At 52.8% G+C, this 21,837-nt stretch overlaps 2 protein-coding genes across 2 annotated transcripts in view; both read right to left on the reverse strand.

Annotated features, from left to right (window-relative positions):
- Positions 1 to 5,087, reverse strand: part of USP40 (ubiquitin specific peptidase 40) — a 135,362-nt gene extending 130,275 nt beyond the window's left edge. The window contains exon 1 of the mRNA XM_064433422.1: positions 5,074 to 5,087. The gene's annotated coding sequence lies outside the window, so the exon portion shown is untranslated. The remainder of the gene's footprint in view (positions 1 to 5,073) is intronic.
- The window catches only part of SH3BP4 (SH3 domain binding protein 4), a 33,667-nt gene extending 27,354 nt beyond the window's left edge, over positions 1 to 6,313 (reverse strand). Inside the window, exon 1 of the mRNA XM_064433425.1 lies at positions 6,195 to 6,313. The gene's annotated coding sequence lies outside the window, so the exon portion shown is untranslated. The remainder of the gene's footprint in view (positions 1 to 6,194) is intronic.
- Between the last annotated feature and the right edge of the window lie 15,524 nt (positions 6,314 to 21,837).

Here is a 21,837-nt window from a genome sequence, read left to right on the forward strand (position 1 = left end):
GGAAACAGCCGGCGTTGTTCAAACCAGGCCACACACCAGGCCGACCCTGCCCCCCAAAAACGACCTGGAACACTTTCTGGGGATGACCCAAAGCCCTTGATCCGAGTGGAGTGGCCAGGCAGGGCAGGAGAAGGGCAGCAGCTGGATTTACCCCTGGAGAGAGGGAAGCAGGGATGAGCTGAGCAAGGCAGCCCCAGGATCCCACAGCAGAGCCAGGAGTCTCTGCTGGCTCAAGATTTTCTGGAGTCAGCTGGAAAATATCTGGTTTGGCTCCGTGGCAGTGATTTCCTCTCTCAAAAATGATGGGATGGTCCCCAGGGCGACCCTCCCATGGGGCAGGAGAGGAAGCAACTCCAGAGAATGAGCAGTGAAAAGGAAAGGCTTTCACACCATCATTACTGTTAATTATTAAAGCTTTCCCCACCATTTAACGGGACTGCAAACCAGATGTGCACCACCACCCCTCCAATTTACACAAAACCAGCCAGATGATGAAAAATCACCCAACCCCAGAATGGTTTGGGTTGGCAGGGACCTCAAAGCCCATCCCATTCCACACCTGCCATGGCAGGGACACCTTCCACTGTCCCAGGTTCCTCCAAGCCCCGATGTCCAACCTGGCCTGGGACACTTCCATGGATCCAGGGGCAGCCACAGCTGCTCTGGGAAAACTGTGCCAGCACCTCGCAGGGAAGAATTCCTTCCTAATATCCCATCTAAACCAACTCTCTTTCATTTTGAAGAAACACTGGAGCAATTACACAATAAGTGGCTGGGCCACCTTCCACCTCTGTGCTTTCACATACAGAGGTTTGAGGCTATTAATTTATTCTCCCAAAATGACAGAAATTGGGTATTAGGGAGGCATTGGGAAAGCCCCTGCCCATTGGAAGGGAGTGGAATGGGATGAGCTTTAAGGTCCCCTCCAACCCAAACCAGCCTGGGACTCTGTGGTGATCCCACAAACAGGAGATGGGATGTGCCATCTTCCCACAGCTGGCACTGACACAACCTCTCTCCTGGGTGGAGCAGGAACACCCACTCAGGTAGGAAAAAGCAGGAACACTTTTTTAGCCCCAGGAGCTGGGGAATGAGAGCATGACTCTCCCACTGATATGGGAATGGGAACGGCTCCCGGCACAGAAAATAACTCCTGCACAAATCCACACAGAACCAGCAGGTTAAAGATAGAAATTTCCCATGGGCTCAAGGGGTTCCCAGTGGAGGGGCACAGCCTGGCCACCAAAGAATGGGACTGAAGCCAGGAAATTCTGCTTGTGGCACACTGGATGATTCCTCCCAAAAACATGGGACGCACCCAAAATGCCAGCAGAGGGACAAAAATCCAATCCAGGGGCACCACGAAGAGCTGGAAGTTTTATGGTCTGCTCTTTGATCCATGAAAAACTGACTTTTCCCGGGGAAACACCTGGAGCTGCAGACCCCCCTGAGGGATTCCATGTGCATTCCTGCATTCCCTGCTGCTGTGAGCCATCCACACATCCCTATCCAGACTCCCTCACTTCAGGAGCTCACAAAAATACCCAGAAATCACTCCAAGGACCACCGGGAGAAATTAAGGACCCCGGGCTGCGAGGAGGAGCACAAAGAGGGGGGAGATGCCACAGGTACCCTCAAAAATTATCCTTCAGTCTGGATGGTTGTGGTGTTAGTGGAACTGGGGCACCACTTGAGCACTAAAAACCACATCTGAGCTGCTGGGAGCAAGCCTTGTTGGGGAAGCAGAGGGACTTGTCAGGACACGCACGTGCCAGAGCTGCAGGTCCTGCAGGAGCCTCCCCCTCTTCCCCCTTCCTGAAACCCCAAACATTATTTATGGCCACAGAGCCAGCTGGGGCTGTGAATCCTGAACGCAGCAAACCCTGCAACCTTGTCATTTCCAGCAAAACTGCCCTGGTGTCCCCACGGGCTGGTGACACCAACCCCTCATCTCCTGCAGGGACAGGGCTCAGCAGGAGCAGCCCAGGCTTTCTCCTGCCCCTCCAGCCTCTGCCTCCCAGAGCACCAGTGGGATTTTCCCTGTGCCAGGGCTGGCACAGCCACGTGCTCCCGGCCCCAGCCAAGGCTGGCACGGCGCTGCCGAGGCCCCCAGACAATGCCAGCCCTGTGCCCAAGCCCTGGGCAGGGTTACTGCAGGCACTGCTGGCCAGGAGGGAGCCCAGGGAAGCGGCTCCTGCCGAGGGAAGCGATGGGGGATGAGTTCTGTGCTTTTAAACCTCGCTCTGTAAATCCTGGGAGCGGCTTGGATGGATCCTGAGCTGGTGCTGGCAGTGGAGGTGGCTCCCGCATCCTGGCAGGGCACTGTCCAGAGGGCAGGGAACCCCACACCCTGTTCTCCATGAACACCCTGCTGCAGCCACCAGAGAATCCCAGGATGGTTTGGGTTGGAAAGGGACCTCAAAGCTCATCCCATTCCACCCCCTGCCATGGGCAGGGACACCTTCCACTGTCCCAGGCTGCTCCAAGCCACATCCAGCCTGGCCTGGGACACTTGCAGGGATCCAGAGGCAGCCACAGCTTGTCTAAAAACTGTGCCAGGGTCTCACAGGGCAGAATTCCTTCCCAATATCCCATCCATCCCTGCCCTCTGGCAGTGGGAAGCCATTCCCTGTGTCCTGCCCCTCCATCCCTTGTCCCCAGTCCCTCTCCAGCTCTCCTGAGCCCTTCAGGCCCTGCAAGGGGCTCTGAGGTGTCCCTGGAGCCTTCTCCTCTCCAGGGGAGCACTCCCAGCTCTGCCAGCCTGGCTCCAGAGCAGAGATATCCCAGTTGCTAAGAAATCCCAATTAGTATCTCAGTTAATATCCAAGTTAATAAGATATCCCAGTTAATAGGCAGAAATACATTTCCCAGTGGGCTGATCCCTTGTTTCAAAGCTGACTCATCACTGGTCACTGGGGAAGTCAACATTTGGCTACAAAACCTTCCTGGGTGTTGCCATCCCCTGCTCCCTGTGGCCAGGGACAGCACCCAAGGAAACGGCTGGAGCTGCGTCAGAGGGGGTTTAGGCTGGATTTTAGGAAAAGGTTCTTCCCCCAGAGGGTGCTGGCACTGCCCAGGCTCCCCCAGGGAAAGGGCACAGCCCGAGGCTGCCAGAGCCCAAGGAACATTTGAACAATACTCTCAGGGATGCCCAGGGTGGGATTGTTGGGGTGTCTGTGCAGGGCCAGGGCTTGATCCCTGTGGATCAGGAAATTCCATGATTCTACAAAAACCCATCCTACCTCCTCACCACCTCCCGCGGAGCCTCCGGGCCAGCCCACAAAGCGCAGGTGCTTTCAGGAGGGATTTTGGGCAGCAAAGAATAGGCAGGTGCCAAACCCGAGGTGAGATTGTTTGCATTCACTCCTGTGCCAGCTGCCAGCAGAAATCCACCCACGGGGTCACAGGTCTCAGCCCCCCTGGAAACAAGGGGACTGAGGAGGATGCAAATTCCCCTGCACGTCTCCCTCGGCACGGACAGCCCCGGCCACAAAAAGCCTCTTGCCACATTTAAATGCTTTTCCCATTAAAAAAAAACAACAACAAAACACACACAGTGTCTAAACCACCTCCTCACCATCCACACAAGCTCTTGCGAGCAACCCCACCAGGCTAAAATAAATATTTTAGCTTTGCAAATAGTTTTCCCCTCATTAAAAGGCAAACATAATTAGGATGTCGAGCGCCGGCTGCAGTCGCTCCACGCTGCTCCGGCTCTGGTTGATTAAAAGTAACGAAGCTGCTATTTTTGAAAAGCACATTCCCTTCCGCAGCCTGAACGGGGTTATTTTGGAAATATAGAGCCATGGAAAGCTGGCATCTCTGCCTGCAAAATTCCCCAGCCAGGAGGGGATGCGCTCAGTGGGTTCGTGGGAGGGGGGGTCGTGAGAAAAGTGGGAATTCTTTTACTGTGAGTGACCAGGGGGGGTGAAGCTGGCTGTGGGAAGAACATGGAGACCCCGGAAGGCTGAGGGAATCATCAGGGAATCATGGATGGTTTGGGTTGGAAGGGATCCTAAAGTTCACCTCATGGGCAGGGACACCTTCCACCATGACCAGGGCTGCTCCAAAGCTTCCAGGGATGGGGCAGCCCCAGCTGGTCAGGGCAAGCTGCTCCAGAGAAAAGGAGGAAAGAAGGAAAAAGCAGAAGAGGAGAGAAGAGCCGCCACCAGAGATGCTGTCCCCTCTGCAGGGTCTGGTACCAACCCAGCTGCACAGAAGCAAGAGCCAGGAGGAGACATGAACGTTCCGAGGATCCCAGAATTATTTAGGTTGGAAAAGCTCTCTGAAAGCTTCAAGCCCAAGCATTAACCCAACTGCCAGACCCACCACTGACCCCTGTCACACCTACAAGCCATCCCAGGAGGATGTTGTTCTCATTACTAAGATTTTTTTTTTTTTAAGGCAAATTTAAGCACCCTGCTGGTGCAGTCAGGCAGGAGGAAACCCAGGATGGATCCTTATTCCAGAGCCTCAGCATCCAGACAGAGCTGGCAACATAACACAGCCCCCACTCCAACTCCTACCCAAGCTGCTGCTCCGCTCAGCACTATTAACTTGTAATGCATACATTAATTAACAGCCAAAACTTAATCACTGCAAATCTCAGGGAGCATCAACCAGCAAGGACAGGCAGTGATGGGCATCCCAGAGCTGGGAATTTGCATCTGCCTGATCCCACATCCCACTGGGTTTGAGGCAACATGGTTTAATTTGGGCACAGAACAACCTCCCGGTCACCGCTGTCCCTCTTTGCACCAAAGTTATGCCGAGCCTGAGTAACACCCACTCACTCCTGAACAGCCGGGGATCCCAGAAAATCGGCGTTCCCGGGAGCCCGAGGCCGCAGCCCAGCGCACACCTGCACAGCTCCACCTCTCCCCCCAGCCCCAGCTGGGACCCCGAGCCCTGCGCAGCATTCCCGGCTCCCGAAGCATCCCCCGGGAGCCAGCCGGGAGCAGAGAGGTCGGCGAGCCGGGAAAGCCCTCCTGGAAAAGGCACGCCAGGCACAGCCGCTGGAATGCGGCTCAGAGCAGCCCCGGACTGCCCATCCCAGCCGGGACAGGGCAGAGGAGCCAGCCCGGCCCCTCGCTGGCCGTGGGACACGGCGGGGACAGGGGCAGGGGGACAACGCGGGGAGCCAGCGTGGCCATCGGCACCTCCCGGGGACACGGGGACACGGGGCAGGAACACGGACAGCGGGCACAAACCGCGGCCACGCACACGGGGACAGTCACACAGAGCCACGCACACACAGGGGACACAGTCACAAACACAGGGACACACAGGGACACAGTCACACAGAGCCACACACACACAGGGACAGTCACACACACGGGACAGTCACACAGAGTGCAGGGACACAGTCACACACACAGGGACACACAGGGACAGACACACAGTCACACACACGCAGGGACACAGTCACAAACACAGGGACACACAGGGACACAGTCACACAGAACCACACACACACAGGGGACACAGTCAGACACAGGGGACAGTCACACAGAGTGCAGGGACACAGTCACACACACAGGGACACACAGGGACAGACACACAGTCACACACAGTCACACACACAGAGACACACAGGGACACAGTCACACACAGGGGACACGCTACACACACAGGGACAGTCACACAGAGTGCAGGGAAACAGTCACACACACACAGGGACACACAGACACAGGGACACAGTCACACACGCAGGGGACAGGCTGCACACACAGGGACACAGTCACAAACACACAGGGACACAGTCACACACGCAGGGGACATGTGGCACACACAGGCACCCAGGACACACGCACAAAGTGGCGCACAGAGGACACAGCCACACACTGGGACACCAACAGGACACACACACGCAGTGCCAGCCCCACGGAGGACACTCAGACTGTCACACACACACTCACAGTGTCACACACACAGTGTCACACGCGACACTTGTACACAGCCACACACACACAGAGGGCACTTCACACACGGTCACAAGCACACGCACGGTGTCACACGCACGGTGTCACACACACAATCTCCCGCACTCCCGCTCCCCCCGGCCGCCTCCCCGCGCTCCGCCGCCGGCTCAGCCCCGACCCTCCGCCGCCACCGCCACAAACTTTTCCCGGGCGGCCCCGGGAGCCGCTCCCGGCGCCGGGAGCCCGCGGGCTCGCCCGGCCCCCGCCTCTCACCTGCGCCCGCTCCGCCACCGGCACGGCCGGGACCGGCCCCGCTGCGCTCCCGGGCGCGCCCCCGCCGCCACCGGCCGCGCGCGCCCGCCCGCCCTGACGTCACGGGGCGTGGCCGGGGCGTGGCCCCGCGGAGGGTACCGGGGTTGCTGGAGGGGGGGCAGATGCTGGTGTGGAACACGTGGGGAGGGGAGAAGGACGGGAAAACCGGGATGGGGGAGCGGGTGGGAGCGGCCTTGGGCAAGGGGCGAGTGCGAGCCGCGCCCGCCCAGCCCGTGGTGGGGACACCCGTGGTGGGGACACTCAGACCTTGTGCACTGGACAGAAGGTTTATTCCCCCCCCGCGCCCCCTTTTCTTGGCCGTTTTTGCCCAGGAAGCGAGGCTGCCAAATCCTGGTACAGCAGAAATCCCGCCCCTGTTGCTCTGGCGGGGTGGGAAAGGCAGGGGGAACGCGGGGGAAAAGGCAAAACTCTGGTTTCTTTAGTTAACCGCGGCCAGAGAGCGGCTTCCAAGCTTCCCACGGCACCTAACGCTGGAAAAAGGGGGTTGTGCTCCCCAAAAATCCCATAGGCGGAGGGAGCATCCCACCCTGGGGTTGTGCTGCCTGGCTGGGATGCGGGGTTAGGAAATGGGCTGCCAGGAGCATCAACACAACAGGACAGGCATGGATACACCCGGAGAAGGTGGCCACCAACAGCACCACGGTGGCCATCTCCGGCTGGAGCACCCTTTGGAAAAGCAGCTGAGCGAGAAATGTGGGAGCAGATGGGTCTGGGCTCCTCGAGCCGCTGCTCTTCCCACCCCCTCCTTGTTTTTTCCTGGGTTTAATCGGGATCTGATGATTAAATTTCCTCTTCCTGGTGCTGGCTCCTCCTGCGCCCAGCCCGGCAGAAGGAGACGGGACAAAAGTGGGGTGGCTGCGAGTCCTTGTGTGGCCAGACCCCATCCCGGGGGGCAGCTGGGACTTCCCAGCCTCATCCCAGCTTTTTCCTGGCTCCCCAAAGGGAGCCACACAGAACCACTTCAAAGCACCCTTGGGAGCTCTTTTCTGCAGTTATTTTGGGAGCTTTGGGGTTTCTCCAAGGGGAGCTCCCTGCAAAAAGGCACTTCCATCCTGTTTTGCCAGCGGAAAACACTGGGATGGCACCTGGGATGCAGCTGGGCTGGGCGCTGCCCCCATCCATGCCTTGGCACCGAGCCTGGGGGGCTCCTGTCCTTCTGCTCCTGCAAAACTCTCATTAAAATCAGAATTTGAGTTGCTGGTTTATTCCTCTTTTCCATCTCTGGCGTGATTTCCCATCTTTTTGCATACTGGAAAGCCCAAATTTATTCCTGTCTTGGGCTGGCACCCTGAGTGGCTTTGGGGACAAAAATGTCTTTTCCAATGGGCCTGAGGAGGTGTACGAGAATCTGCAGCTCCAACTCAGCATCCTCATGATCCCCTGGGAAAAACCACATCTCCAGGTGCCAAAATTGTGTTTAACTCCTTTAAAAATCAGCAGTTTGTGGGTGACAACAGTTGCTTGTCCAGGGAGCAGCTTTCCCAGCGCTCAGGATGTGCCTTGGGCACGTTGCTGGTGCCGAGCCTGGGATGGAGGGGTGAGCATTCCACCTGCTCCTCTCTGTTTTCTGGGAGGTTTGCAGTGCCCAGGAGCAGCTCGGAGCAAGGCAGCAACAGCAGGGAGCAATTAGCCCTGGACAGAATGCCCTGAGGAGGCCAGGCTTTTCTGTGGGGCTGGGATTCCATCTTGCAGGAATTCCATGGTAAAGTTCATTTCTCCCTGCGCTCCCCTCTGTGGTGTTTCTCGGACACAAATCTGGGTGGGAATTGTTGGCCTGACAGTTCTTAGGAACGGGGCTGCTCCGGGATGACATTCCCTAGGTCAGGTGTGTGAGTGTAGCCAGCTTTTTTGGGGAGGAGAGCAGCTCCTTTCTGCTCTGATGCTGCCTTGGGAATTGTGGAGAGGAGCTGGGCATCCCAACCTGGGTCTGATGAGCCCCAAACTCAGCCTCACCAATCCCCTCCGCAGGGCTGGAGCACGGATCCTCCTTAGCAGGAGGACCACGGAATCCCAGAGCCACGGGATGGTTTAGAGCCCATCTCATTCCAACCCCTGCAGGGGCAGGGATGCTCTCCAGACACAGCAGCAGCTCAGCCATGAACCCTGAGCTCCCAAAACCTCCCAGAAGGGAGAGCTCCCAAACCTGAACCTGATCAAACCCACTTCCACGCGGATTCCCCAGCTCTGTGTGTGTTGCTACAGCCACAGGGAGCGTTTTTCCTGTGCTCCTGCAGCTTTGGTGGGAATCCAGTGAATCCCTGGGCCTGGGTCATGCTCAGGATGGCTTTCTGGAGCTGTGGGAGCACGTGCCAGGCTGCCAAGGTACGTTTAATAACTCTTGGTTAGTGCAGCAAACCCCTGGGGCGAGCTCTTCCCAGGCCAACCCTCCCCTTGCTGCGAATTAATTACAGCCCTGATGGTTAATGAGGAAGGAGAGGGATAACTGGCAGGGGTTTGTGGTGTGACTCCACCAAGGGGTGATTAATGCAACACACTCGGGGTTACTATTTGTGGTAGTTTTTGGGGTCCCCGTCGAAGGAAGGAAATCGATGAATTTGACTCTATGTTCGTAGAAGGTTAATTTATTATTTTATGATATATTATTAAAGAATGCTATACTAAACTATACTAAAGAATTTTAAAAAAATGTAAACCAAAAATTACAAAAAAATAGTAATAAAAACTCGTGACTCTCTTTTCTAGAGTCCCCACACAGCTAGCTGTGATTGGTCATTAAGTAAAAACAACTCACATGAAACCAAACAACTACCTGTTAAATAAACAATTCCAAACCACATTCCAAAACAACAAAACACAAAAAAAAAAACCTCCAACCAGATAATTATTGTTTTCATTTTTCTCTGAAGCTTCTCAGCTTCCCAAGAGAAAAAATCCTAACAAAAAAATTTTGCAAACAATAACAGGGTTTGATGTCCCTCTTCTCCTGTGGAAGCTGAGGTATTGACTCCTTCCCAGGAAGCAGCAGCAGCTCTTTGTTTGCATCCCGAGGCAGGGATGGAGGCTCTGGAAGGTTGCTGCCACCAGCAGTGATTCCAGGTGTTTGCTCAAAGGTACTCGGGGCTTAGGAGCTGGATAGAGCCAATAAATTCCAACAAGATTTATTCTGTAGGTATAACATTCCTGCTTTAAAGCCAATTACCCACAGAAGTGCCTCGTAAACGAGGCTTGCTACATTTGGAACTGGCAAACAAACCCTCTGCCAGGCTCCCCACATGGATTATTTCTGCTTCCTTTTTGGAATACTGTTACACCAGGCTGGAATTAAAGCAGGGTGGATTTCCTCCACCTGTCTCCACAGGCATCCACCTGATTTCCTCCTGTAGCTGGGAGTCTGGAGGGTTTGTTCCCATTCCATCCATGGCAATGGCTGAAGGCAGCAATTCCCTACATGGTATTGGAAAGCCTGGCCTCGACTTTTACCAGAGGGCAGGGATGGATGGGATATTGGGAATTAGGAATTGTTCCCTGGGAGGGTGGGCAGGCCCTGGCACAGGGTGCCCAGAGCAGCTGTGGCTGCCCCTGGATCCCTGGGAGTGTCCAAGGCCAGGTTGGATGGGGCTGGGAGCAGCCTGGGACAGTGGAAGGTGTCCCTGCCCATGGCAGGGATGGGATGAGCTTGAAGGTCTCTTTCCAACCCAATCCATTCCACGATTCACAAATCTGTGGCTCTGTTGGTGCCAGAGGGGAGGGAAAGCTGTGGGAAGGGGGGCTGATATCACCTGTGGTCACCCCTGGAAGGGGTTTGTGAGGTGACAGGAACACCTGGCCAGGTAACAACCACTTCCTGCTAATAACAGGGATTAGTTTTTTAAGCCTGATGAGGACGTGCACAGAGCAAAGGACAGAGCTTCCGGAGAGGCTTTTAATATCTCTGACATCAGCTGAGGGAGGGAATGAACAAAGGACAGCAAAGAGGTGGAAGGGAGAGGTGAAAGAGCTACAGGGACAGGTTTTGAACCTTCTCTGCTCCTCAGGGGAAATCCTGCAGTGTCCTTTGCCACTGCTCTCATCTCTGCACACAGATCCTGCCCCCATCACACCCCTCATCCCTGCCAGGGTACAAATCCCACCCTGTCCTGTGGGAAGGAATGGGTTTTGGAGAGCTTTGCACCAACCTCCCTCCTCCTGGAAGGCTACTCCACATGGCAAAGTCCTTTATTAAAACGAAAATCCTTTATTAAAACCAAAATCCTAGAATTCTAGAATGGCTTGGGTGGGAAGGAGCCTCAAAGCCCATCCCATTCCACCCCTGCCACAGGCAGGGACACCTTCCATTATCCCAGGGTGCTCCGAGCTCCACCTGGACACTTCCAGGGATCCAGGGGCAGCCACAGCTGCTCTGGTCACCCTGTGCCAGGCTCTCAGCACCACCCCAGGGAAGAATTTCTTCCCAATATCCCACCCAACCCTGCCCTCTGGCAGTGGGAAGCCATTCCCTGTGTCCTGTCCTTCCAGGCCTTTGTTCAAAGCCCCTCTCCAGCTCCCTTGGAGCCTCTTTTGGTATTTTTTTGGTAACCAAAATCCTTCCTTTTAAGCCACCATCCCCAGTAAATCACCCAGTTCCTTTTTCCTTCACCCTTAGAAGCCAAGGAATCCCCGTCCTCACCTCCCACGCTCACAGCAGCAGGACCCACAACCCACAAGTTAACTCTGCCCTTCCCCTTCTTCCCTTTCCTCCCCGAGTCCCATCACACAAAATAAAACAGCTTTTGTTCCCGCTGGAGATTCTCCTGGCAACAGAACCACGGAAGCTGCAAAAAGAAAAAAAGAAAAAAGAAAAAGAAAGAAAAAAAAATTTCCCAGCCTCAATGACAGCTCTATCTAAAACCAACCACCGGGATGAGGCTGTTTCATCATCGTTAGGGGATAATGGGAACAGGGCAATCATTGCTGGTTGTGAAGCCTTCCCAGATGGATAAATATCCCTGGCTAGCAGAGGGGCCATGCAAAGGGGGATACAGTTGTTGGTGCATCCTTGTGAGTCTCGACATGAGAGTGAGATGGCTCCAGCCTCCTCCCTCCGTGCACCAACAGATTCCAGATTGTGGGATTTCTACAGTCAGGCTCCAGCAGATTTCTCTGGGCCTGGAAAAGGCCCAGGGCTTGCAGGAGGGAGTTAGAGAGCAGAAAGTCCTGTTTTTCAGCCAAGAATACTTTTGTCTTTAGCTAAACACCCTCCTAGGCTGCCTTTCCCTGCCCCTCAGAGGCTTAGAGCATCCCTTTCCCCCCCTCTTTTGGGCTGCTGATTCCCAAATTTTCCCTCCACATCCAAAAATTCTCTGGGGCAAAGGCATAGGGAGCAAGAGCCATTTAGTGGTGCTGCCAAGGGATGCACTTTTATTTATTATGATCATTTATTCCCTTCCCTCTGATCACTGCCAGAGCTCTTCCACTTCCCAGACAGCTCTGTGATAAAACGGGGAAGGTTTCCCTCCTTAAGCAGTGTTAAGACACAATAATTCCCCGTGTTCAGTGACAAACAGCCTCGTTTATGGCTGTTGCTGAGCTCCTGCACTAATCAATGGGGTTAATTGAATTGATGACTGTGCTGGCTTGTGTTCAGAGCAGCTGCTTCACATCATTAGCCCTGTTTGGATCTGCCTGTGGTCGTTTCCACCTGGATTTCCTCCCTGGGTGTCCCCACTAGACACCAGTGTGGCTTGGGACAGGGACAGGCATTTGGAAGACCCTGGCACAAATCCATGGCAAGCTCAAAACAAGCAGCATTTTCTACAAATTCATCCCAGGAATACCAGGTGGAAGTGTCCCCGGGATAAAAGCAGAGGATAAAAGTATCAGCACCCTCGGCTACCTGCTATTCACTTTGGTAAAGGGCTCAGGACTCAAAACATAAAGGAGAGAATAAGAATTCCCTCATTTTTAGAAGCAGAGGAAAGTGAGAGAGAGGAATCAGACCAGGGTGGGCAGGGATTTGAACAACCTGGCCTAGTGGAAGATGTCCCTGACCATGGCAGGGGGGTGGAAGAAGATGAGCTTTCAGATCCCTTTCCAAACTAACCTGGGATTCTCTGATCAGCCCCATGTTGCACAGCCAGGACACAGTGCTGAAATGTGCCAGCGTGCCCATAATTCAGGGTATTTCCAGTGATTTCAGGTGACCTCAAGCCCAACCTGAGGGGCTGGCAAATCTTTCAGCCCAAAACTGTGCCGAGGTAAAACTGGGGACATTTATTGCCAGGACCAGGGGGACAAAGCCGTGATGTTGATACTCAGATTTCCTTCCTTTCCCCTGGCAGAGTTTGAAATCCATAACCACTTTCCCTGCTTCACCAGGCATCCCCCCAGGACGAGGATGTGGTGGCTGTTTTGCCACACAGGTGCCTGTCCTGGGTGGTTTTTCCACCCTGCCAAGGATGAAGAACATCCCAAGTGAGTTTTATCATTCTAAAACGATGATAAACATCAGCTGCCAGGTACAGCCCCACACACTGCCCTGCCCGTGGCTCTCCCAACAAAGCCTAGCTTGTCCAGAGCTCTGCCTGGCTGAGATTTAAGCCAGCCAGAGATAACCACTTGGCTGTTCCTTCCCTCAATGCCTCCTCTGGCCTGGTGGAACACACTTCCTTTCTGTGCCGCCGGATTTGCTTTTCAATGCCCCATTATGTCCCGAGGTCACAGCGGATCCAGGAGTCTGCTCGGCTGCCCTGCAAAGAAACAAGAGTCACAAGAATTATATTTTTTCCCCCCCGTTTAATAACTGCGTGTGCTGAGCCTGAATTGCTTTCTTTAAGCATGTGAAGGGGAGCAGCAAGCGCCCGGCTCCGCGTTTTTCTTGGCACTCCCTCTTTTCTAAGCCCATTATTCACCCTTCTTTTCTCCGGCAAAGAAATGCCCAGTTCTCTTCCTTTCCAGCTGGCAGGACCTCATTTAGTTCCCAGTGCCACGGGATTATTAGCATGGATGTTAAGAGACCCTCCCTGCAATAACAGTGGCCACCAACCTGTAAGCTGAGCGTGCCACCAGCACGAATGGCACGATTCCCATTTTAAAACTGCTGAAATTGGAGCAAGGTAGCATCTATCAGGCTGCTTCTGGTGTGGTGGGCACCCTGTGGAAAAGATTTGGGATTTGTGTGGTCTGCTCACGCCAGGGATGGAGCAGCAGATGGGAGCAGCAGGGTTTTGGGGCAAAATGTCGGTTTCTTTGAAGGCAGCAGTGAAATGCCTGCTGGCTTTCGCCAGCCATGGCATGGCCAGGGCTCTGCAGACCTGCTGACAGTCAGAGCCAGGGCTGGAGCCTGTCTGGTGGCGTCCCCTTGCCAGCCTCTTTGTACTATTAATTATGGCCGTGAGTCTGCAGGCTTTCCAAGCTCTCTGGCTCCAGTTTGCCATGTGGGAAGGAGCTGGGATGCAAACTGAATTCCCCCTGCGACGTTTCCCGACAGGTCCCGCATTATTTATGCCTCTGACAATGCTCAGATCCATCCTCAAAGCATCCTCAGAGCAGCTTTTTTTGTGGGACAGTGTGCTTCATGAAATGCAGAAACCTTCTTCCCCCTGGACTTGGCATTCCCATTCCTGCCAAGGCTCCAGCTGCAGAGCCAAGCAGCCTGACCGGTTTTCCACCTGCGAATTTTTGGCAGATCTCCTGACACAAAGCTGAGGGTGAGCAGTTCTTGGGCACTGGCAGCCCCCAGATATCCCTGGAAACCTCTCTGCAGTCTTCCAAAGGTGAGGTTTATGCAGTTCCTTCCCCGTTACAAATCTCACCTCCTCGGCTATAAGTTTTCATCCCTTCTCCATGCTGATGTTTGCTGATGGGGAGGTCCAAGCCACCACACTTTGTGAGGAGCCTTCAAGGTTGGACTTGAGGATCTTGGAGGTCTTGTCCAGCCCTCATGATTCTGTGGTTCTATTTACAATCAGATCTGACACAAGGATAAATCCATCCTGGCAAAATTTTGTATGGAAAAACATCTGTAAGTGTCTTGGCAAGGAAAAAAAACTGCATGAGGTGCTCATACCTTATTAAACACCAGAAAACCCACATCGAGGAGGATGTAAGAGTTATGAACATCCCCAAATCCATTGCTGGATGAGTTTTTTGGAGACTTTGAGGCATGGAAGGAGCAAGTAAACAAGCTGGGATTTTCCCCGCTGCATGCAGGAACGTCTCCAGCGCGGCGGAAAGCGCGATCAATAATTGAGTGAGAAGCCACGCGGCTCAGAGCTCTCACAAAGCACAGCCTGAGCATCTAATATTTATTTTCAAGCCTTAAATAATGCATTTGCAAATGCTTCTAACTGGATATTTTAAGGCAAACAAATTTATGTCATGAAAAGTTAATTGGCGAGAGCATCTTCGAAGGAAAATCACCAGCAACCACGGGAAACGCCTCAGCTCCTCATCGCATTGGTCCTGTTCTTCCTTGTAAATTAGGGGGCAATTCCATAATTTCTAATTAAGGAATCATTTGCTATCAATTAGCCCATGTAAGTAGATTTCACTCGCTCCCCAAGCTAAATCACTTAAGCCCTGGCATTTCCTCCTTGCTGCTGCAGTGCCGGCGGCTGGAGGAGCAGAGTGGGAATGGGAGGCAAGGGATTCTTCTGACACCCATTTGCCATGGGAGCTGGGTGGGATGGCTCCATCCCCATGGCTCAGTTCACTCTGCAGACATGTGGCAGCTGCTGTAGGCAAACAGGGGGAAAATCACCCGTTGTCCAGGGAGGTGGAATGGGTTGGACTTGTGTGATCCAAGTGGTTCGCTTGCAACTCGGAATATTCTGCAGTTCTGTGGTGGTGGGATTTGCATGGCATGGAGGGGAGGGATATGGCCAGGACAGTGGTCACAGGTGGCTCTCAGAGGGGTCCTGGGGCTCATTCAGGTGGAGGTATCACCATTAAGGACAACTTGAGCTGGAGGTGAAGGGAGTGAAGCTGCTCCACCGCCTGCTCCCAGGCACTGCTGCGTCCCAAAACACTGCTGAGCGTGGGCAGGAGCTCTGGAGGAACGACCTTGGCCAGGGCTGGCACCTTCCCACAGGTGTTTGCTTCCACCTTGGCAGCAGATTAAGGGTTTGCTGTTAAACCCAGCACGGCTCTAACGCTGACATGTTCCCTCCACACTTTGTCCTTCAGCCCCCCTGTTCCAGGGAATGAGTAAACACTGCCAGGGACACGAGGACCTTCCACTTTTCCTGCCCCAGCCTCATCCCGCATTACAAATTTGGGGAGCAGAGCTGGCTGCAGCACCCCCAGCCACCCCGGGCACCCTGGCCCCGAGCTCAGGGATGAGCTGCTGCCAGGTCAGGCTTCTTCTTATGAAACTCAAAGAGATAAAGATGAGATGAGATAAGAAAGGTTCATAACCTCTCATCACAGGATGAGATTTCTCATCTCCAGCCAGGCTCTCCTGCCTCTGATGTTTGTTTGCTGTTCAAGCCAGCATCCAGCAGGAGATGAGTTGCCTCCACCGGGATTTCAACCCGGTCTGATCAGAAGAAATTGGTTTTGACAGCTTTGTGATAGAAACACCCAGGGCCAAACTCACCCCCGGCTGAAGCTCTCTGGGGTCCCTGGGGCTGGATTTGGCTCTGGCTGGATGGGAAAATTAAAACCGGGAATGAAAAGACTGGAAACAGAGTAACCTGGATCCAAAACCAGTTAACAAGGGATGGCTTAGCCCACAACAGCCTCAGGAGCTTAGAGGGTAAAGGGGGGAGAACCAGAAGGAGGGAGAGGCTGTAGCTTCATGGCCTGTGTGACGTTGGTGTTATCCCCTCCGGGGCTGAGGCACAAACACAGCCTTAAAAATCATAAACTAATCCCAAATGCTCCCATGCACACTGAGCTGACCTGGGAGAACCAGTGCTACCACTTCTCCAGGAGTTATTTCTTCCTGGGCTTTAGAAAGAACCAGGGTCATGCTGACACAGAGCCCTGAACATCCAAGTGTTGCTCCTCAATTTCTTTCTCATGGCAAAACATTTGGACTGAGGGAGGTTTCCCCACCCTGCAAGATTTGCAGGAGGTGGGAGGAGTGGGGAAGCACAAATGTGCTTTTCATGCCTTGCTGCCCTCAGTTCAAAAGGCTTTCACCTCCCTGGGAGCACGTTCACCACTCCTATCTAGTCCCAGCAGCTCTCCTGCTCGTCAGGGGCTGGGACAAACAGGAAAGCATGGAATTACTTTGATCCCAGCCTTTAATACCTCAAGGCTTTATGTTACTCTTGGATTGTGGGAGCTGGATGCTGTCAACACATCCAAGCTGAAGGATTTTTCCTTGGAGCCTGGTTGAGGTGTCAGGCCCACTTGGATCCAGCTCCACCAACCATTTTGATTTGGGTCCAAAACTCTTTTTTCCTCCTTGGAGGGTGGGGAATGGGCGACAGATAAACATATGGCAAAATTGCTCAGTTTTGCTTCATGGTTTTATTTTCAAGTAGGCCCACACAAGTGCTAGTAGAATCCTGTATCCCTGTATCCATCCCAACCCATCCCAGATGGATAACAGGGCTGTGGTAGTGGCAAAAGTAGCCTGGATCTTGGAGCAGCTGGAATGAGAAAGGGTTGTCACAGATATTTTCACAACACAAACTAAACTTGGGATGAAAACACCACTTTAAAAAGTTTATCAGGAATTACGTCCGAGCATCGTAAAACTCGAGAAAAACATAAATCTGATAGGAATTTAATGGTTACAAAAATACCCTCATCTCACTCTCCTTTTCATCCCTGTTTTTCTGCCCATAATTCACCCACTCAGGCTTCATTAAAGACTCCAGTAAATCATTCCCAGGGTTGGAAGCTGGCCAGTTTGCCTACAGCTTAATGGCACCTTTCACTTGACTCTTGTTTTCTTTATTTGCTTCACACTGCAGGAAAATACTCAAGCCTTACTTAATGTCAGTGGGAGGAGCATGGATAATGGGAATGGGAAGTTTATCCCTGGTCCATTTAGCAATTACCACACTGAGGGCTCATGGACTTTTAGGATATGCTTATTAAAACACATATAAACTGGCATTTGTTATATGTGTGTGTATATTATGCCCACAGAAGCTGTGGATGCTCCATGTGTAGAATGGTTCCAGGCCAAGTTGGACAGGGTTTGGAGCAACCTGGTCTAGTGGAAGGTGTCCCTGCTCATGGCAGGGGTGGAACTGGATGAGCTTTGGGGTCCCTTCCCACCCAAACCACTCTGGGATCATTTTTATGCACACTTACTTTAAAGCACATCAAATCCTCCCTGTCCCCCACCAAACCCAACAATAAAGAACTGAAGTTTTGCTCTTTGGCATCACTGGTCACTCTCCAGATCCCAACCAACACCTCTGGGACCTGCTGGAGCACCAGTTCAACAAATACACGCTCCTGGTGGATTTTCCCAGCCCTGGAAAGGAGCTGTGACCCTCACGGACAAGAGAGAATGAGTCCCTTTGAGACCTGGTAAGGGTCATGATGGGCTTCCAGATGCCCATATCCCTCATTTTGAGACTTTCATTTGGTCCTGAAAAAGCAATTCAGCTCCCTGTTTTTCATCCCTACACACCACCTCTTGCTCAAGGGGGATTTTCATTAAGGCTTTGTGAAAAGCTCTCAGGAGAGAACCATCAGAGATGCCAAACCCTCAATGCTCAGCCTCCCTGCCTCTGCAGGCTCTGCTGCACCACCCTGGGGGAGCAGCAAATTTGGGTAATTCAGGGGCAGTCACAGACTTTGAGCAGAGCGTGACCACCTTTCCTGATTAGTGCCACGCTTCACTGGCCTTTCTGGCTAATTCACCATTAACATTCATCCCCCTCCTTATCCTGACATCTCCTGGCTCTCTGGTTCGCAGACCTGGTGTATCATTTACTGAGTGCATGAAACTCTGGGGGTTTTCCCAGTTTTCCCAATTTTCTGGGAGTGGGAAGAGGGCTGACTGTGCAACCCCAAAGGAGATCATGGTATCCTGTGATGGAGGGAGGGCTGACACACAAACAAGGAACAGGAATGGAATCTCCACAGGATTAAAGCTGTCTTGGTGCAAAGGAGCAGTGGGGTGCTCTTCCTGCACTGGTTTAGGAGAATCTCCCAAGAAAATCAGGATTGCTCCCCTTCCCCACCGTGGCAATGTGGCTTTCAAACCTTGTGGCCCAAAGGGGAGAAGTTGTGGCTACACCTGGAAGCTGCTTCCTCTCTGCCCTTGTTCCAGGAGCCTGCATAGCTCCTTATCCATGGGTAAGGGCTGCCAGCCTCCATTTCTGCCACCCCAATGGCTTTCACAGGCTCAAGGGGCAATTTTCAGTTTACAAACACTCACCCACCTCCCCATGGACCCTGAAACGGGGCACATTCATTGTTAACACACGTGGGCGGCCACAGGAATGCAGAAAAAATTGCAGCGTGGACTCAGGATCATGAAAACTCTTAATTCTTGGCTCCTCTACAGCTGCAGCGTCTGGACACTTTTTGTTTCAGTTTAATCTGATCTGGATTGGAAGAGCTGCCCCCGAGGAGGGGAGGATGGAGGAACTGTTCTCCCAGCTCCTTTGGGATTGTGATGTGATTTCCCAGAGCAGTGAGGGGTGAGAGGAGAAGCCTTTTCCAAAGTGCTGTTAAAAATGATCGAGGGCGTGGATTTGTGCCCAGCGCCTCTGAGCCCCGAGGTGCTCAGGTGAATCTGCTCTAATGACAGTAAAATTCCTTTTCCCAGAAGGGGCAGGTACTGATGTTGCTTGACAAGCGGTAAAGTTTTACAACTTGCTGTAAAAGGAGGCACAGAGGTTGTTTTTTCCCCTCCCAAAAAAATCCCCATTCAGTAGTCAGGGGGAGATATCCCCCTGGGCTCCATCCACATTTGTGCCTGAAAAATACCTGTCCTTGAGGTGTAGATTCCCCATCCATCCCCGAGTGCCCTGGACGTGATCAGACTCATTAGGCTTAAATTCCTAATGTGGACCAGAGCCAGGAGAGACAAAAAAGACCCATTTGGGATCCCCTCATCATGTCATGAAAGGAAAGAAAGCATCAATCTGTTGTTTTGCCCTTGCCAGGAGCCCCTTTCCTGCAGGCTCCAGGTTGCACTCTGCCTGCAGAGAAAAGCCAAGGAGTTTTGAGATGCTGAATGGGATGTTATCCTGCCAGTTGTCCTCCTCAGGTGGTTTTGGGGTAGGAATTTTTGTGCAGGAATCAGTTGATCCTTAGACTGTATTATCTGGAAAAGGGCAGAGCAGACCAGACCCCCAGAGAGAGAGTGAACTGAGCCAGCAACATCTGAACTATCCCTGCTCAGCGAGCCCCTTTCTAATGCTAATATCCTGTGGAGAAATCCTGCCAAGGAATTGCTCGCATTCCTCCCTGCAACAACAAACCCACAAGAGCCAAACCCCCGGCCCCCCACATTCATCCTGAGCCCGTGTTTGTTTCAGGCTCTGTGTTCTGCTGGCCGTGTTCCCTTTTTCGCCCAAACTCCCGGCTCCTGGGGCAGTTTTTCCATGGAATTCAGTGCAGGCACTGGGTGTGTACACCCATCCTCCCTTCCCACCACATATCCCAGCTCCCTCCACCTCCCTTCATCCTCCCTTCCCCTCCACCTCACCTGCAAAGCCTCAAGCTGATACTGGTCTGGAATTCCCACAAGGAAAAAGATCTGAGAGGCTTTCAGAGGTCTGAAGCAGGAGAAGGTCTGTGCCCCCATTTCCCAACAAGGTTGGGTTGATCAGCAAGGGATGGGACCAGGCAAAAAGCAGCCTGGGAGCAGAGCACAGACCCAGGCAAGCCAAGAGCAGTGCAGGGCTAGAATCAAAGAATATCCCACAGGGATCATCCAGTCCAACCCCTGGCCCTGCACAGACACCCCAACAATCCCAGCCTGTGCATCCCTGGGAGCGCTGTCCAAACGCTCCTGGAGCTCTGGCAGGATTGGAGAGTGGCCACTTGGACTCAGCCCAGGTGGCAGAGGAGGAAGGTGACCTGGGCAGCCCTGCCCTGCCCTGCTCCTCCTTCAGCTATCACTGCTTCCCACAATCAGCTAGGAAGACCCGGGTTCCTTCCTGGTGAGCAATTAACTGTAATTAACACGCAATTAGAGGGCTTCTATTCCATTGTATCCAACCAGTGGGATTGGAGGCACTAATCATGGCTAAGCCCAGGAGACTGCAAGCCTGGGGTCAAGCTCTTTTGCCAGTTCTACCAAATTCTAGCTCCTGAGCCACAATTCCCTTCTTTAATTGGGGTCCAGATGCACAAAGAGACTGAACATTGAGTGGCTACAGTGAAAGTTCCTTTTAAAAATGTCTACTTTTCCAAAGGGAGCCATTCCTTGGTGGGCTGGAGCGTGCTCTGGATTCAGATAAGCAAATTCCCACATGAGGGACAATTCCAAGACGAACCCATGAGGACAATGCCATGGTCTGGGATTGAGAGTGAGACACTGCACGTGGGCTCTCCATTGTAGTTTGATGGAAAAGCAGGAACAAAACCCAAGTCCTACTGAGCCTGTGTTCCTGTACAACTCTGAAAATAATTGTTCTGGAGGCAGATGAGAACATAAAGCAGAATGAAAACACTTTTATGTTGTTCAGGCACTTAATCCCAAGGAAGAGTCCATTGACAGAGCATGGCAGGGTGCACGGTGCTTATCAGCCCCTCAATTTTCTTTGGCATCAGGGCCATAAACAAGAACAGAGCAGCACTGAGTCTCTGAAGTCCAGAAGAAGTCTCCTGGCTTAGGGAGGACTCTGTAAACATCGGGGCAGACTCTATCTTAAAAGGCTCAATGCCTTTGATTATGTTCCCGTGTTGAGTTTCCTCCACTTATTTTTGTCTCATCGTCTCTAAAGTTGGACTGTGTTGCCTGTAGAGAAGGTTGTGAACTGAAACACCACCGCAAGTTTCTTCTGATGGAGCCTGAGCTCCAGCAGAGAAATTGGCACTTAGTTTGGATTTTGTCAGTATTCCCAGCCACAGGCTCAAAAGATGATTTTTTCCTAATGGCAGAGCTGTTGTGCTATGATTGTCCAAGGTCACTGGTAAGACAAGATCTGTGAGCAGAGCTAATACATTTTTTAACCCAGCAAAACCCTTAAACCCCCCAAAACAAGTAAAAATTTGGACAGGTTGGCCTTTCACAGGATCTGTCTTACTGTGAGGGAGTAAAGTGTTCCCAATACATGACAGCAGTTTCCCTAAAAGACTTTTAGACTTTAAAAAGTAAGAGGGGAAATGTTCCTTGTTCACATGACTTCACAATCTGGGGTTTCCAGTGGACTTCAGATTGGGCTGGGCATGCAGCAAAGCCATGTGAGGTGATGACACCCGTGTGACTCTGATGATGGCTGTGGGACTTGTGGGCTGGACAGAGAAGGACCTGTATGTTGGGATGGTGTTGGACCTGTGGGCTGCATGGAGGAGGATCTGTAGGATAGGAAGGTGTAGGACCTGTGGGTTGGGTGATGGAAGATGTGTAGGTCGGGTGGAGATAAACCTGTAGGTTGGGATGATGTAGAATCTGTGGGTTGGATGGAGAAGGATCTGTGGGTTGGAATGGTGTCAGTCCTGGGGGTTGGATGGAGGAGAGCCTTAGGCTGGGAAGGTGTAAGACCTGTAGGATGGG

Source organism: Passer domesticus, chromosome 10 (assembly GCF_036417665.1).
Source record: "Passer domesticus isolate bPasDom1 chromosome 10, bPasDom1.hap1, whole genome shotgun sequence".
NCBI classification, from domain to species: Eukaryota; Metazoa; Chordata; class Aves; order Passeriformes; family Passeridae; genus Passer; species Passer domesticus.